This window comes from Hippopotamus amphibius, chromosome 4, assembly GCF_030028045.1.
Source record: "Hippopotamus amphibius kiboko isolate mHipAmp2 chromosome 4, mHipAmp2.hap2, whole genome shotgun sequence".
NCBI classification, from domain to species: domain Eukaryota; kingdom Metazoa; phylum Chordata; class Mammalia; order Artiodactyla; family Hippopotamidae; genus Hippopotamus; species Hippopotamus amphibius.
Window position 1 is genome coordinate 64,876,713 of NC_080189.1, and position 14,539 is coordinate 64,891,251.

Sequence of the window (14,539 nt, forward strand, 5' to 3'; positions counted from 1 at the left end):
TTTAATGAGAGTGGACATGGAAGGTTCCTCTGAGGAGGTAATATTTGAGCTGAAACCTAATTGAAAAGAAGGAGGTAACCTGGTGAAGATCTGAGGGAAGAATATTCCATCTGTCAAGAGAAATGGTTTTGAGATTTTAAAAAATAATAAATAAAATGCTCAAGGGAGGCCAGTGTGGCTGACCCATAACAAAATGAGATCAGAAAGGTTATAAAAGCCTCTCTGACATTGACCTTATAAACTATGGTAAGGAGTATGGTTGTGTTAAAAGAAAATATCAGCACAAAAATCATGAAAATACTTAGAAGTGAACACAGAAGCCTAACAGCAATAAGTGTAGTTAGGCTTTCATTAAAGATATTAGAAGAGGAAGACCTCTCCTTGCAATATTTTATTTTTAATGATAACACTTGGTAATAAAATAAGTAAGTAGACATACAAGAATGCCACTGTTAATAAGAAAGTAAAATCTTACTCTTTTGTCATTGACTTAGTTTCTAGAAGTAATAATAATATAGGTAGTTAAGTGATGCCTTGGGAATTGTTAACAAAATAGGGTTAGAGAATATAAATTTCATTAAAAAAATTTTTTTTTGGCCATGTGCCTTGGGGGATATTTGTACCCTGACCAGGGACTGAACCCGGCCCCCCAGCAGTGGAAGCATGGAGTCCTAACCACTGGACCACCAGGGAATTCCCTAAATATCATTAAATAATTAACAAAAATATTCAATTGTGAAAGCTTAAATTTTGCACATTAAATTTAGGAGAGTCTGTGACCAATATTTTAAGCAGAGATTGGAAGATGAGAAGTGACAGTCTGTAAAAAAGAAGCCATAGTAGAATATACCTGTTGTAAAAACAAACTGTAACTTTAGAAGTAAGATTGGTATGTGTTGTAGATTATATTGTGTACAAATGCCTGCTGCCTCTCCCTGGAAGGGGATATCACTTACTTGCCTCATTAATGTTAGGCTTGATAAGATGACTTGCTTTATTCGCAAATGAAATGTGAAAGTAGCATGTGTCATGCACAGGAAGAAGATTTAAGAGCCAACAAGTGCCATGTTCTGTCTTTTCTCTCTACCACAAGATCAGCATTGTTGTAGATAGAGCCTTCTGTGTCAGGCTGGAAACTACTTGGAGCAGATATGTTCCTGACCTATGGAGGACATGTACTGAGAATGAAAAACAAACCTTTTTTGTTGCAAGTCACCAGATTTGAGAGTAGTTTGTTACTGCAGCATAACCTAGCCTACTGTGACTAATACAGAATTTGGCACTGAAAGTGTGGTGGTGTATTATTATGATAAAAATCCTAAAATATGTGACATTGGATTCAGGACCCAGCAACAGGTGACAAGGTAACTATTACCAGAAGCTAGGAGGATGGCAGTCTACGTTATGCAGTGCTGGAACTTTTGGTGAAACATTTCTCAATTAATTAGAAAGCAGTTAACACCCCTGATGAACTCAGAGCTTTCAGTGAAATGGCAGGCAAAGGTTATGTTAGCAATATGTGTCAGTAACTCTTGGCAACAGTTGACAAAGTAGTACAAAAAAAGGACTCAAAATAATTGATCAGTTTGCAAGCTATAATGATAGAGAATGGAGCATCTAGAAAGTTAGAGGAAAAAAAGAGGGAGATTTGCTTCCATGTAGATGATATAGCCTGAACAAGACAGAAGAAATGAACGTTCATAGTGTAAGTGCAGGATGTGTAGAAGGAATTGAGATGAGTTCAGTGTGATAGGAGCTTAGGTTGCATAAGGAGGAGTTATAGAAAATGAAATGGCAAAGGTTAACCCAGATTCTTGAGAAGTTTAGATATGGAACTTTATCTTTTAGGTGGCAAAGATTCGTGAGTTTTATATTAGATGTAAAACACAGGATAAAACAACTACAGGGCATAATAATTTAATAAATGAATTGGAGCTGTTTTTTTTACCATTCCACTCTGAAGACATGTGCCCTCTAGATTTCTTGTTCCTTTAATTTAATTTTGTGGACAATTTAAAAATACCAAAATATTAATTGTTCAAATTAAATGCAAGTTGTTCAATGAATAAATCTAAAAAATCTAGGCAATATGTCAGTAGTAACCCCCCCCATAAAATTATTTCTCTTGCATGTTTTCTCTGAAGATTCAAGCCCAGAAAATTCTGGAAGGTATAGTAATTATATGTTGTTATTAATGTGTGACAGTAAAGAAATAGCTTCTTTAGGAAAGAATAATTTGGTAAGTGAGCCATGGAGTATGACTATATTAATGCAAATTGAAAGCACAATCTTATATTTTTTACTCTGTTTGCATTTAGGCATTTAATTATTTTTCTAGCAGATAAATTGACAGCCAGAGTTATTTTTCTGATAACACAAATACAAATTATACCTTCACTTATTAATAAAGATTCTGCAGCTATACTTAATCTAAAAATAAATACGTTTTTCCACTAGTATCGTGGTTGCTTAGCATAAACTGTATTTAATTACAAAATTTCTATAAGAAAAATGAAAACATATTTTGGTCTCTGAAAGTTTACTTCCACTGTTATTAATCTCAAAGCCTCACATACTGTCATCAGTTTAAATTAAATACCTGAAGCATTTTATGTACAAAATTCAATGAATACTGAAAAGTAAAGAAACTCTAGCAATTTAAAATTGTGGTACTTCTTTTCACTGAGACCTTCTGGTTAAATAATATTTTAGGAAAACTGTGTACTTACAATTTTTGGAAAATTATGCCATGCACTGAGATCTTTAAATTATAGCATTTTGAGAATAACTGTGTTCTGTTCTTCTTCTGTGTTGCCATTTATTATCTCTATGTAATTTCTATCTTTTCTATGAATCTGTTCTTTCAGTCATTTGTTCATTCACATATTCATTAAACATATATTAAATACCTACTGTGTATTGTTCATCATGCTAAGTGCTTAGAATAAAAATAACAGTGCTGTCTTTCTTCAACATCTTGTAGTCTAGCGGGCCTGGGAGTATAATTATTACAAAGCTTTATGATAAGTGCTACAATAGACACTGATATATAGCTTAGGTTACTTGGTATATAGTGTCCTTACCATGGTTAAGAACATAAATTCAATTTTGGAAATGTTGAGTCTAGGATATCTATGAAATATCCAATCAGAGATGCTCTGAAGGCCGGCAGAAATATCACTCTTGAGCTCAAGAGAGAAGTTTGGTCTAGAGGTACAATATGAAAGGAAAGGGCACGTATGTGAGAGTCATGGGAATTGATGAGCTTGGCTACAAAGAATGGGTAAGAAGGAAAGTATAAGGAGAGAAGAGGGTCATTGCTGAAACTCTAGAGAATGTGAACAAAATGAGGACCAAGCCAAGAAGGAGTTAGAACAGAGAAGTTAGAATGAGTCAAAAATGTAGGCAGATATATCCATCAGAGTTCAACCACAGAAACAGAGCTTCTAGGATATACATATGTATAACAAGGGATTTATTATAAGGAACTGACATTATGCAATTGTGGGAGCATTGTTTCTTATTGCATCTTGAAGTCAGCGGGAAAGGTAGTCAAGGAGGGAAGAGGACATGAAGCACAGAAGCAAAGACACATTAGAACCTATGGGGATGGGTGGCACCCATGAGGCCAGAGAGACTGCATTGGTCTCTCATTGCCTCCAAACTCTAAACTTCAAGGATGTGGGTGTCCTGCCAAGGATACTAGAGCCTTTTGTCACAAAACTAGACATAAACCTAGTTCAGGAATGTGGAAACTGAAGGAGGAATTTGGAAAGAACAGAAATTCTAAGAGCTGCCCCAGGAGATCTCTTGCGTTACTCCTCCTTACCCTCATTGAGTTGTATTATCCCAATTTCCCCTTGCTAATCAAAGTCAATTACCCAAGCTAAAAGAGTAACCTCCCATATGGCTATTGATTGACTGGAATGAAGAGCCCCAAGTGTCCAGGTGGCAGTCTCAACTTCCAGTTTAATGGAATCATTGCTCTATGTCCTGACTTTTCTTGAAACTAAGTCTTCTAGACCTGCAAAGCTGCAGTTGCAGGGCAGTCACAATTCACTAGTGGATTAGTAGGCAAAATAATAAGAGCCACTCCCATATTGTTTTTCACTACTGTCCTTCAGGGTCAATCTAAAGTGGAACTAAAGTGCTACAGCTGTCTATTTGATATTGATAGCATTTCATACAGAAACATCTGTAAACCAGGCTCAAATATTTCTTCCTCAGTTAACTGGTCAAAGTGAAATGGATAGGTGTGGTTTCAAGGGCTCCGAGGAGCCTGGTCCTTTATGTCTAAGGACAGAAAGAATTCAGCGAGAGGCAAAGTGATAGGTAAGAAGTAATTTATTAGAATAGGATGCTTGTGAGGGAGGCTTACAAGCCGGCGGGCAAGAGGATACCACGCCGAGAACTTAGTGGGCATAGCTTTATAATCAAAGAAAAAGTGGGGAGGGGAAAAGGATCTTCTTTGTCTTTCTTGAGTTGACATCATATTTCCATCATCAGCTCCTCCTCCAGGTTGGGCAGGAGAGTTTCTTGTCCCTACATGGTCAAGCCAGGACTGTAAAAATTATTTCAGGTCTCTGTACAACGAGCACCTTTCCATAAATTATTGTTTTTTTTTTTTAATGTGTGCAGAGAGCATGTCCTAGGGATCATTAACTTTCTGAGCTCACTGGGCAGGATGTGGGTCTCATGCCACCATTGTTTTATTGTTTTGGGGCATGTCTTGTGCTTGTGTCACATGGTTTTGTTGCTAAGCAAGCCTGCCTGGTTTTGTGGTTAAGCAGACCTGCTTTCTTGAGTAATCATTAGCTTACAGGGGTGTCCCATACTTTTTTCTATTTACAATCTCCTAGTGGGATTAACTATTTAATCACCTATCTTTTCGCTTTACTCTGTCCCTATCAAAAGTGAGCACTCTATGTAACCATAGGTGCAGGCTGAGAGGGGAGGGAGCATCATTGCACGAGTATAGAATATAGGCATCTGTAACACTTACATATGCAATTTACTTATACCTTCAGGACCAGCTCAAACTCATCCTGTTTTCATTCGGTAATGGAATACAGCTCTGCATGTTCTGTCACAGCTTTGTTGGTCAGACGAAACCCAGTTCATGATGGATAACTCAGGTAGCATGGTAATTTGCTTCAAGTACCAACAGATCTGCTAGGCTATTTTTTTTATTGAAGTATAGTTGTTTCACAATGTTGTCTTAGTTTCTAGTGTACAGTGTACAGTGATTGTTATATATGTATATAACAGAGTATATATATATACTTTTTCAGATTCGTTTCCATTGTAGGTTATTAAAAGATATTGAATATAGTTCCCTGTGATATACAGTAGGATCTTGTTATTTACCTATTTTATATATAGTAGTATATATTTTTTAATCCCAAACTCCTAATTTATTCCATCCCCCGCTTTCCCCTTTGGTAACCATAAGTTTGTTTTCTATGTCTGTGAGTCTGTTCCTGTTTTGTAAATAAGTTCATTTGTATCATTTTTTTTAGATTCCACATGTAAGTGATTTCATATGATACTTGTCTTTGTCTGACTTACTTCACTTAGTATGATAATCTCTAGGTCCATCCATGTTGCTGCAAATGGCATTATTTCATTCTTTTTTATGACAGTAATTTTCCACTGTGTGTGTATATATGTATATATATATATATATATATATACCACTTCTTCTTTATCCATTCTTCTGTTGTTGGACACTTAGTTTGCTTCCATGTCTTGGCTATTGTAAATAGTGCTGCTATCAACATTGGGGTGAGTGTATCTTTTCAAATTAGAGGTTTCTCTGAATAAATGCCCAGGAGTGGGATTGCTGGATAATGTGATAACTCTATTTTTAATTTTTTAAGGAATTTCCATACTGTTCTCATTGTGGCTGCACCAATTTACATTCCCACCAACAGTGTAGGCAGGTTCTCTTTTCTCCAAACCCTCTACAGCATTTGTTATTTTTAGACTTTTTCATGATGGCCATTCTGACCAGTGTGAGGTGATACCTCATTGTACTTTTGATTTGCATTTCTCTAGTAATTAGCAATATTGAGCATCTTTTCATGTACCTGTTGGCTAGTTGTATATCTTCTTTGCAGAAATGTCTACTTAGGTTTTCTGCCCATTTTTTGATGGGGTTTTTTGTTTTTTTTGATATTGAGTTGTATGAGCTGTTTGTATATTTTGGAAATTAAACCCTTGTCTGTCACATCATTTGCAAATATTTTCTCCCAGTCTGTAGGTTGTCTTTTCATTTTGTTTATGGTTTCCTTTGCTGTGCAAAAGCTTATAAGTTTGATTCAGGCCCATTTGTTTATTTTTGCTTTTATTTCTTTTGCCTTGGGAGACTGACCTAAGAAAACATTCCTATGATTTATATCAGAGAATGTTTTTGCCTATGTTCTCTTGTAGGAGTTTTATGGTGTCATGTCTTATATTTTATTTTTTAAGCCACTTTGAGTTTATTTTTGTGTATAGTGTGAGGGAGTGTTCTAACTTCATTGGTTTACATGCAGTTATCCAGCCTTCCCAGCACCACTTGCTGAAGAGACTATCTTTTCTCCATTGTGTATTCTTGCCTCCTTTTTCAAAGGTTGTGACCATAGCTGTGTGGGTATATTTCTGGGCTCTCTATTCTGTTCCATTGATCTATATGTCTGTTTTTGTGCCAGTACTATGCTGTTTTGATTCCTGTAGCTTTGCAATATTTTCTAAAGTCTGGGAGGGTTATGCCTCCAGCTTTATTCTTTTTTCCTCAGGATTGCTTTGGTAATTCTGGATCTTTTGTGTTTCCATATACATTTTAGGATTATTTGTTCTAGTTCTGTGAGAAGTGTCATGGGCAATTTGATAGACATTGCATGAAATCTGTAGATTGCTTTAGGTAGTATGGCCATTTCAACTATATTAATTCTTCCAATCCAAAAGTATGGGATATATTTCCATTTCTTTGAATCATCTTCAGTTTCCTTTATTAATGTTTTATAGTCTGCATATAAGTTTTTCACCTCCTTGGTCAGGTTTACGCCTAGGTATTTTTTAATGCCATTTTAAAAGGGATTTTTTTTTTTTACTTTCTCTTTCTGATATTTCATTGCTAGTATAAAGATATGCAACCAATTTCCATATATTAATCTTGTATCTTGCTATGTTGCTGAATTAATTTAGCAGTTTTAATAGTTTTTGTGTGGAGTCTTTAGGGTTTTCTATATAGAGTATCATGACATCTGCATATAATGACAGTTTTACTTCTTCCCTTCCTATTTGGATACCTTTTATTTCTTTTTCTTGTCTTATTGCTGTGGATAGGGCTTCCCATACTATGCTGAATAGAAGTAGCAAGAGTGGGCATCCTTGTCTTGGTCCAGATTTTAGCAGGAAGGCTTTCAGTTTTTCACTATTGAGTGTTATATTGGCTGTGGGTTTGTCATAAATAGCTTTTATTATGTTGAGATATGTTACCGCTATACCCACTTTGGTGAGAGTTTTTATTATAAATGGTTGTTGAATTTTATCAAATGCTTTTTATGCATCTATTGAGATGATCATGCAGTTTTTGTCTTTTCTTCTGTTGATGTGGTATATCACATTGCTTGACTTATGTATATTGAACTGTCCTTGTGACCCTGAGGTAAATCCAACTTGATCATGGTGCATACACTTTTTATGTGTTGTTGGATTCAGTTTGCTGATATTTTGTGGAGGATTTTTGTATCTATATTTATGAAAGATACTGTCCTGTAATTTTCTCTTTTGGTAGTGTCTTTGTCTGGTTTTGGTATCTGGATAATAGTGGCTTCACAGAATGACTTTAGGAGTGTTCCCTCTTCTTCAATCTTTTGAAGAGTTTGAGAAGGATCAATATAAGGTCTTCTTAGTCTATTTTGGTAGAATTCCCCAGAGAAGCCATCTAGTCCTAGGCTTTTGTTTGCAAGGAGTTTATTTTTCTTATAGATTCTATTTCACTTCTAGTGCAGATTGATTAGGTCATACATCTTAGTTGAAGAGCAATTTGCCTGGCAGCTGAGACCTGTTGCAGGGTGCTGCCAAAAACTAGTAGCTTTTCAGGTTACTCAGTAAACGGGCCAGAATAGCACCCAGATGAGGTTAATGTTACCTCCAAAATCTAAAGAGACCCACATGGTATTATGCATTTTTGTGATAAGAGGAACCAAACGCAGTAACAGATCCCTCACTTTGAAAGGCTATCTTGACATGTCCCAGACCATTGGAACCCTAGAAATTTCACTGAGGTGGCAGAAGTCTGATTTTTTAAATCTGATTTTACTTCCCACAATCTAGCTTACAATTATCTTACCAGTATGTTAGAGTAGGTGTTATTTCATTTTTACTAGATCAAATCAATATGATACTAAAAGTGTAACTGGTCAGCATGATTCCTTGTGGAAAAAAAGAGAGAGAGATGATCAAGGACACTGCTGCCAAGTTGATATATCCCTCAGGTGAGACAAAGTGTATTACTAATCAACAGAAAGCAAACTGCTTTTGACAGTCTCTCATAACAGCAATGGAGACAAAAACATTCTCCAGTCTAAGATCAAGGTGCCAGCAGATTTTGTTTCCGGCGAGAAGCTTCTTCTTGGCTTGAAGATGGAGGACTTTTCACTATGTCTTCACATGGTGAAAAGAGAGTTCTGGTCTTTCTTCTTATGCTTATAACAACAGTAATTCCATCATGGGGACTCCACCCTCATTACCTTTCTAAACCTAATTATCTCCCAAGGGTCCCATTTACAAATACTGTCACACTGGGAGTTACAGCTTCAAAATATGAATTTCTGGGGGATATAAACATTCATATGCTGTTCAGAATAGCTACCGACCTTTCAAGGGAGAGAGAATTCCTATGCTGCTAAATGTAACCATAACATTGAAAAAAAAATCTTCCATATTTATAAAAAATTAACCTCATAATAAAACTTGACAAGTTGTCCACCCATGCTTTCTTTAATCCCAACCAGACTAATTACAGCAGTTTTATCGAAGAAATATCAAATTCCTCAAAATGTGGGTCCCTAGTAAAACATTATGAGCTAAAATTACTTGATTTTAAAACCGTTCACAGACTTGAACTTCTAAGGTTGGCATATTAGGTTATGCGGACAATGCAGACTATATTTTTCCGTTCAAAAATGTTGAAGAGTGTAGTGGGTTGAACAGTCTCCACTAAAAATTCATGAACACCTGGAACCTCTGAATGTGAACTAACATGGCAATAGGCTCTTTGCAGATGTAATTAGTTAAAATAAGGTCATATTGGATTAGGGAGGGCCCTAAATTCAATGATTGGTATTCTTATAAGAAGAGGAGGGAACATATAGACACAGAGGCACACAAAGAAGGCCACATGAAGATGGAGACAGAAATAGGATTTATGCTACAAATAAGCACAGGAACACCAGGAGTCACTAGGAATTGGAAGAGGCAAGGAAAGTTTTTCTCCTAGAGCCTCTGGAGGAAACATGGCCCTGTGAACACCTTTATTTCAGACTTCTGACCTTCAGAACTGTGGGAAAATTTTATTTTAAGCCACCCAATTTATACTTGCAGTCCTTGAAAACTAATATAGATTTTGGTACCAGAAGTGAGTTGCTGCTGTAATAAATACCTAAAAATGAGTAAATGTCCTTGCATTGGGTAATGGGTAGAAGCTGGAAGAATTTTGAAGTGCATGATAGAAAAAGCCTATAATGCATTGAAGAGACAGTTGGTATAAATATGGACATCAAAGGCAGTTCTGGTAATGTTCACATGGAAGTGAGGAGCACAGTAGAGAAAGTTTCTATCATCTTGGAAAATATATATATTGTCATGAACAGAACATTGGTAGAAAGATGAAGATTAAAGGTGCTTCTGGTGAGGTTGTAGAAAGAGAACATGTTCTTATACATTGGAGGAAAGGTGATCTTTGTTGCAAGTGGCAGACAATTTGACTGAATTTTGTTCTATTGTTGGGTATGAAGTAGACCTTGTAAATAGTGAACTTGGATATTTAGCTGAGGAGATTTACAAGCAAAGTGCTGAAGGTACAGCCTTGTTTTTCCTTGCTACCTAAAGTAAAATGCAAGAGGAAAGAGATAATAAAGAGAAAAATGAAGGTAGTGCAAGATAGTGCCCAATATATATGAAATTGAAGTCTTGGAGATTAGGAGATTAGAGAAGAAAAAATATTTGGAGCTATTATAACAAAGATTATTTCAAATCTGATGTAATATATCAAACTAAAGATTCAAGACTCTCTTCAAGTACCATATAGAAGAAGAAAACCATACCTAAATACATTGCTGATGAGAGTTTAAATTGGTACTACACTTTGAAAATCTGTTTTCTATTAAAGTTTAATATTTGAATACTATATGACCCACTAATTTCACTTTGAGATATAATCCCAACAGAAATGTGTGCTAATGTGCACCAAGACCTGAGCAAGAATACATACAGAATCATTATCGTAATAGCATATACTGGAAAGAGCCAAAATGTTTATCAAGGGTAAATGAAAAATAAACTGTGGTACATTCAAGCATGTGCTTCCACAATGCAAAGGAACTACAACTACACACAACAAAGGTGATCCTCGCGAAAAGGAAACCGGAAACAACACAACATATACTGTATGAGTCCATGTACATAAAATTTGAAAAAAATAGTGTTAGACTGAAGATAATGACTATTTATAGGCTGTGGAGGGTATTTATTGAGGGGGCTCAAGAGAGACATTTTTGGTCTTGGTGTGGATGGTATTTATAAGGGAGTTTTGTTTCTTGATCCTTTCATCTGAATGTTTAATTTTCACTTTCCTCTGATATTTTCCAATAAAAGTTGTTGTTTTCTTTAAAAAAAAAAACTGAGTTGTGTAGATTTAGAACAATGTTAGGGAGTTTGCTTATGTACTGTCACTTAAAGACCTGATGTATTAAAAAGAACAGAAGGTATCATTTATGTGTTCTTGTTTGTTTGAAAGCTTTGCCACCTTCTGAGTTGATGACATGAAACCTCCTGTCTCTAACTAACCTTATTTGTCTGTCTAACATACAATATTGTACACTTTATGATGTTGCATCACTGATGCTGTCTTTGCCCATCTGCTTTGCTTTCTTGGGACTTGCCCCTTGTGAAACTCAGCCCCTAAGACTGCCATTCATATGCACTGAAACGTAATTAAATATCTCGGCTTGTCTAAGAGCTCTAATACATAGCTATTATAGCAAATATTGAAATACTCACCTCTCACTTTCGTCTTTTCTCCATGCAGAACAAATTCTGATAACATTTCACAGTATCATGTTAGTTTAAAAACAATCTGTTACAATGTGGATGAACCATGAAAACACTATGCTAGGTAAAAGAAGCCAGACACATGACACATTTTTTTATTCCATTTGTATGAAAAGTCTAGAATAGGCAAATCCCAAGAGACAGATAGTAATTTAGTGATTGCCAGGGTCTATAAATAAGGAATCAAGGAGTAACTGCCAATGGGTTTGAGCTATCTTTCTGTGGTGATGTTATAAATGTCCTAGAATTAATGGTGATGATTGTACAACTTTTGAATATGTTAAAAACCATGAATTTTACACCCCAAAAGGGTAAATTTTATGGTATGTGAATTGTATCTCAATAAAGCTATTATAAAAACTCAACCCTGAGCTAATCATCTTTTTTAAAAAAGTTAATCTTATGTCCAGACAGATGACTAACTGGCTAGGGCACAAAGATAAAATGAAAATTTATTTTCATAATGATCTTTTGTACATTAAACTTTTTTTACTGTGTGTACATGTTATCTATGAAAAATTAATTTTAAAATTACAATATTATTCATTTTTTATATATGTGGAAAGTTTTTACTCTGTAATACTAGAGCAGATCCTCGCTGCCTTGGAGAAACTTCTGTAGTCAGTATATTTTACATAATTTAAAAGGTGATTATCAATGAACCCTTTATTAGAAAACATTGAAATTATTTTAGAAGTTCCCAGTCATCCAAAGTTGCAGTTGAGAATTCTGATTCAAACCTGACTTCTATTCCTTTGTAGACATTGTTTTTTCTCTGTGGAAGCATTTAGGATTTTCTTGAAGCTCAGATATTTCAACCCCATCTTTTTGTACTTCATCAATATTGTTTTCTCCTGAATATCTCTGAAAACATTAATTTTTGCAAGATAAAATGAGCCATGGACTCTCTGCAAGGAATACCCTTAAGGGATTGCAATCGATAGCCATTTGGCTAGCTGCTGAATCCAGTCCAACTCAGTATTTCTTATTTTCATCCTAATAAAATAATTTTCATTCTGTCATGGCAAGCACTTGTTACCAAACGCTTGCCTTCAACAGCCACCTTATTCCAGGTGATCACATTTAATACTGTAACAGTTTTACCACTGCATCTGTATCTTATTTTCCACTGGTAATGAAGTCATTACTGCCTTTTGACAAACACCAAATCAATTAATAAATCTTTAATTCCCATTGTTAAGAAGTTTTTCTGAACACCTTTCTGTAGTAAGCACTGTACCAAACAAGAAAGGCTGAAAGAGTGAAAGTCAGTGATCCAAAGAGGCTTTTAGTTCTAAGATCACACAATTGTAGCTGTGATCAAGAAGTCAGAAAACAAAGTGCAGCTGTTGCTGCTAACTTTTTCCAGAACTGGTTTTCCACCATGACCATATACCTTTGAAACTGGTAAGTTAGGTGCCAGAACATAGATTCCATTTTCATGGATAATGGATCTTGTTTAGCTGCTGCTACCGCCAAAAGAAGATGGTTTGTGCCTCCTTTTCACCTTCTAAATCTCATGATATACATAAGAGACCTGACATATACGAATTATATAATTGTCTTAAAGGTTTTTAAAAATTTAAAACTTCTCATGTTGGTAGTTTTACTTGAATATTTATTGATTCTTGGTTGTCTATGTTTCTGTATACATAGATTATGTGGTTTTGGTAGCCAGAATGTATATATGTTGCCTTAATAAAAAGTCCTATTCACCTGGCAGATGATGAATGTAAGTACTGTTTATAATGTCCTTGCTCTGATGGTTGTAGTGGGTGGGAAGAAGATCAGTGATATAGGGAGGGTGCATGTGAGTAGGCTCTCCTTTATGGTTTATGAGTGTTTTATATGCTGGATCTTCCTATTTCTTACAGCAGTTCATGACATTGGTTTCATTATCCTTCTTTCTTCTATAACCTGGTGCCCACTCTGGTAATTTCTGGAATCAGACTTCTCACTTAATAAAACTGAGCTTGAAGTTACATCCTGGGGAGAAACACTGTTTCCAGCTCCTCTGAAAACGGATTGCTATGTGGCTTTTTTCCTTCTTATGAGTTACCCAGCCTATTATCCAAGTCCTAGTTCTCACAGGTCTCATTGCTCTCATCTGAGGGTTATGCAGAGACTTTCCTGGAAAAACTCATTTGTGTCTCATCTCCTTCACCTGGATGAAATTATTCACTTTTTAGTCAGGTAGGTTTTGTTGGAAATCTGAACCTACTTCCATAACTATCAACATTCTTTTCTAGCCCTCAAAAGTTTGCTTGTAACACTCTTCTAAGATTTATATAGCATTATTATGGTTTTATGGCTTTATTTCTATTCTTATATATTTCTTGTGTGATTTCAGCAAAATTTCGGGAGGGTGGAAAGGTAATTGACATGTTCAATTACTCTGCCAGAGCTATTATTCTTAGGTTTAAAACAAACTGATTTCTACTTTTCTGGGTGCTTAAAAAACCAATGAGGATCTACAGCTTCTCTCTCAAACCAGATAAATGCAATTCAATTTTTTTTCATTTCTCTTGTTTTACTTTTCCCGAGCACCCCATCTCTGTATCTCCAAATAGCTTGGATTTGGTTGCAATCATTTTGAATTATGACTTCTAGTTTACTTATCTTTGCTTATTAATTACATTAAAACCTACGATTTTAGTATCAATAAGTATTCACATTTAATTATAACTTTTACTTTCCTTTCCTTTTTACAGCATTTTTTGCCTTGTATGCCCTCCTCTTTCTTGGATTTTTTTCTCTCATTTTCCTGGAGTAATTTTGGAAATAAGTTACTTTGTCATTTACTTCTCGAAAAATTTTATTTAATGAGAGAGGTTATTATTATCATCTCCAGATTCTAAATGAAGAATCAGAGGCTCAAAGAACTCTAGTTGACTTTTTAAAGACACAGAAATTCAGTAGAAAAGCTTTGACTCAAACTCAGTTCTCCAGACTTTGTTGTCTTTTGTTTATCTGTTTTTTTCCTACAGCAAGTGTCCACAACAACAATATGCTGTTTATATCACTATCTTTTGTAGGAGTAGCTTGAAGGGCCATTTCTAAATATAAATCTGCTTTTTAAAATTATTGCTGTTGCTGCTTGTACAATCACATTCAGCTTGCATAGCTGAACAAATTGTGAATATTAACAGTATTCTTCGGCAAAATACTCTATTAAGACTGTGGCTGCAGATGTTAGGAAATAATTGTTCTTATAATATGT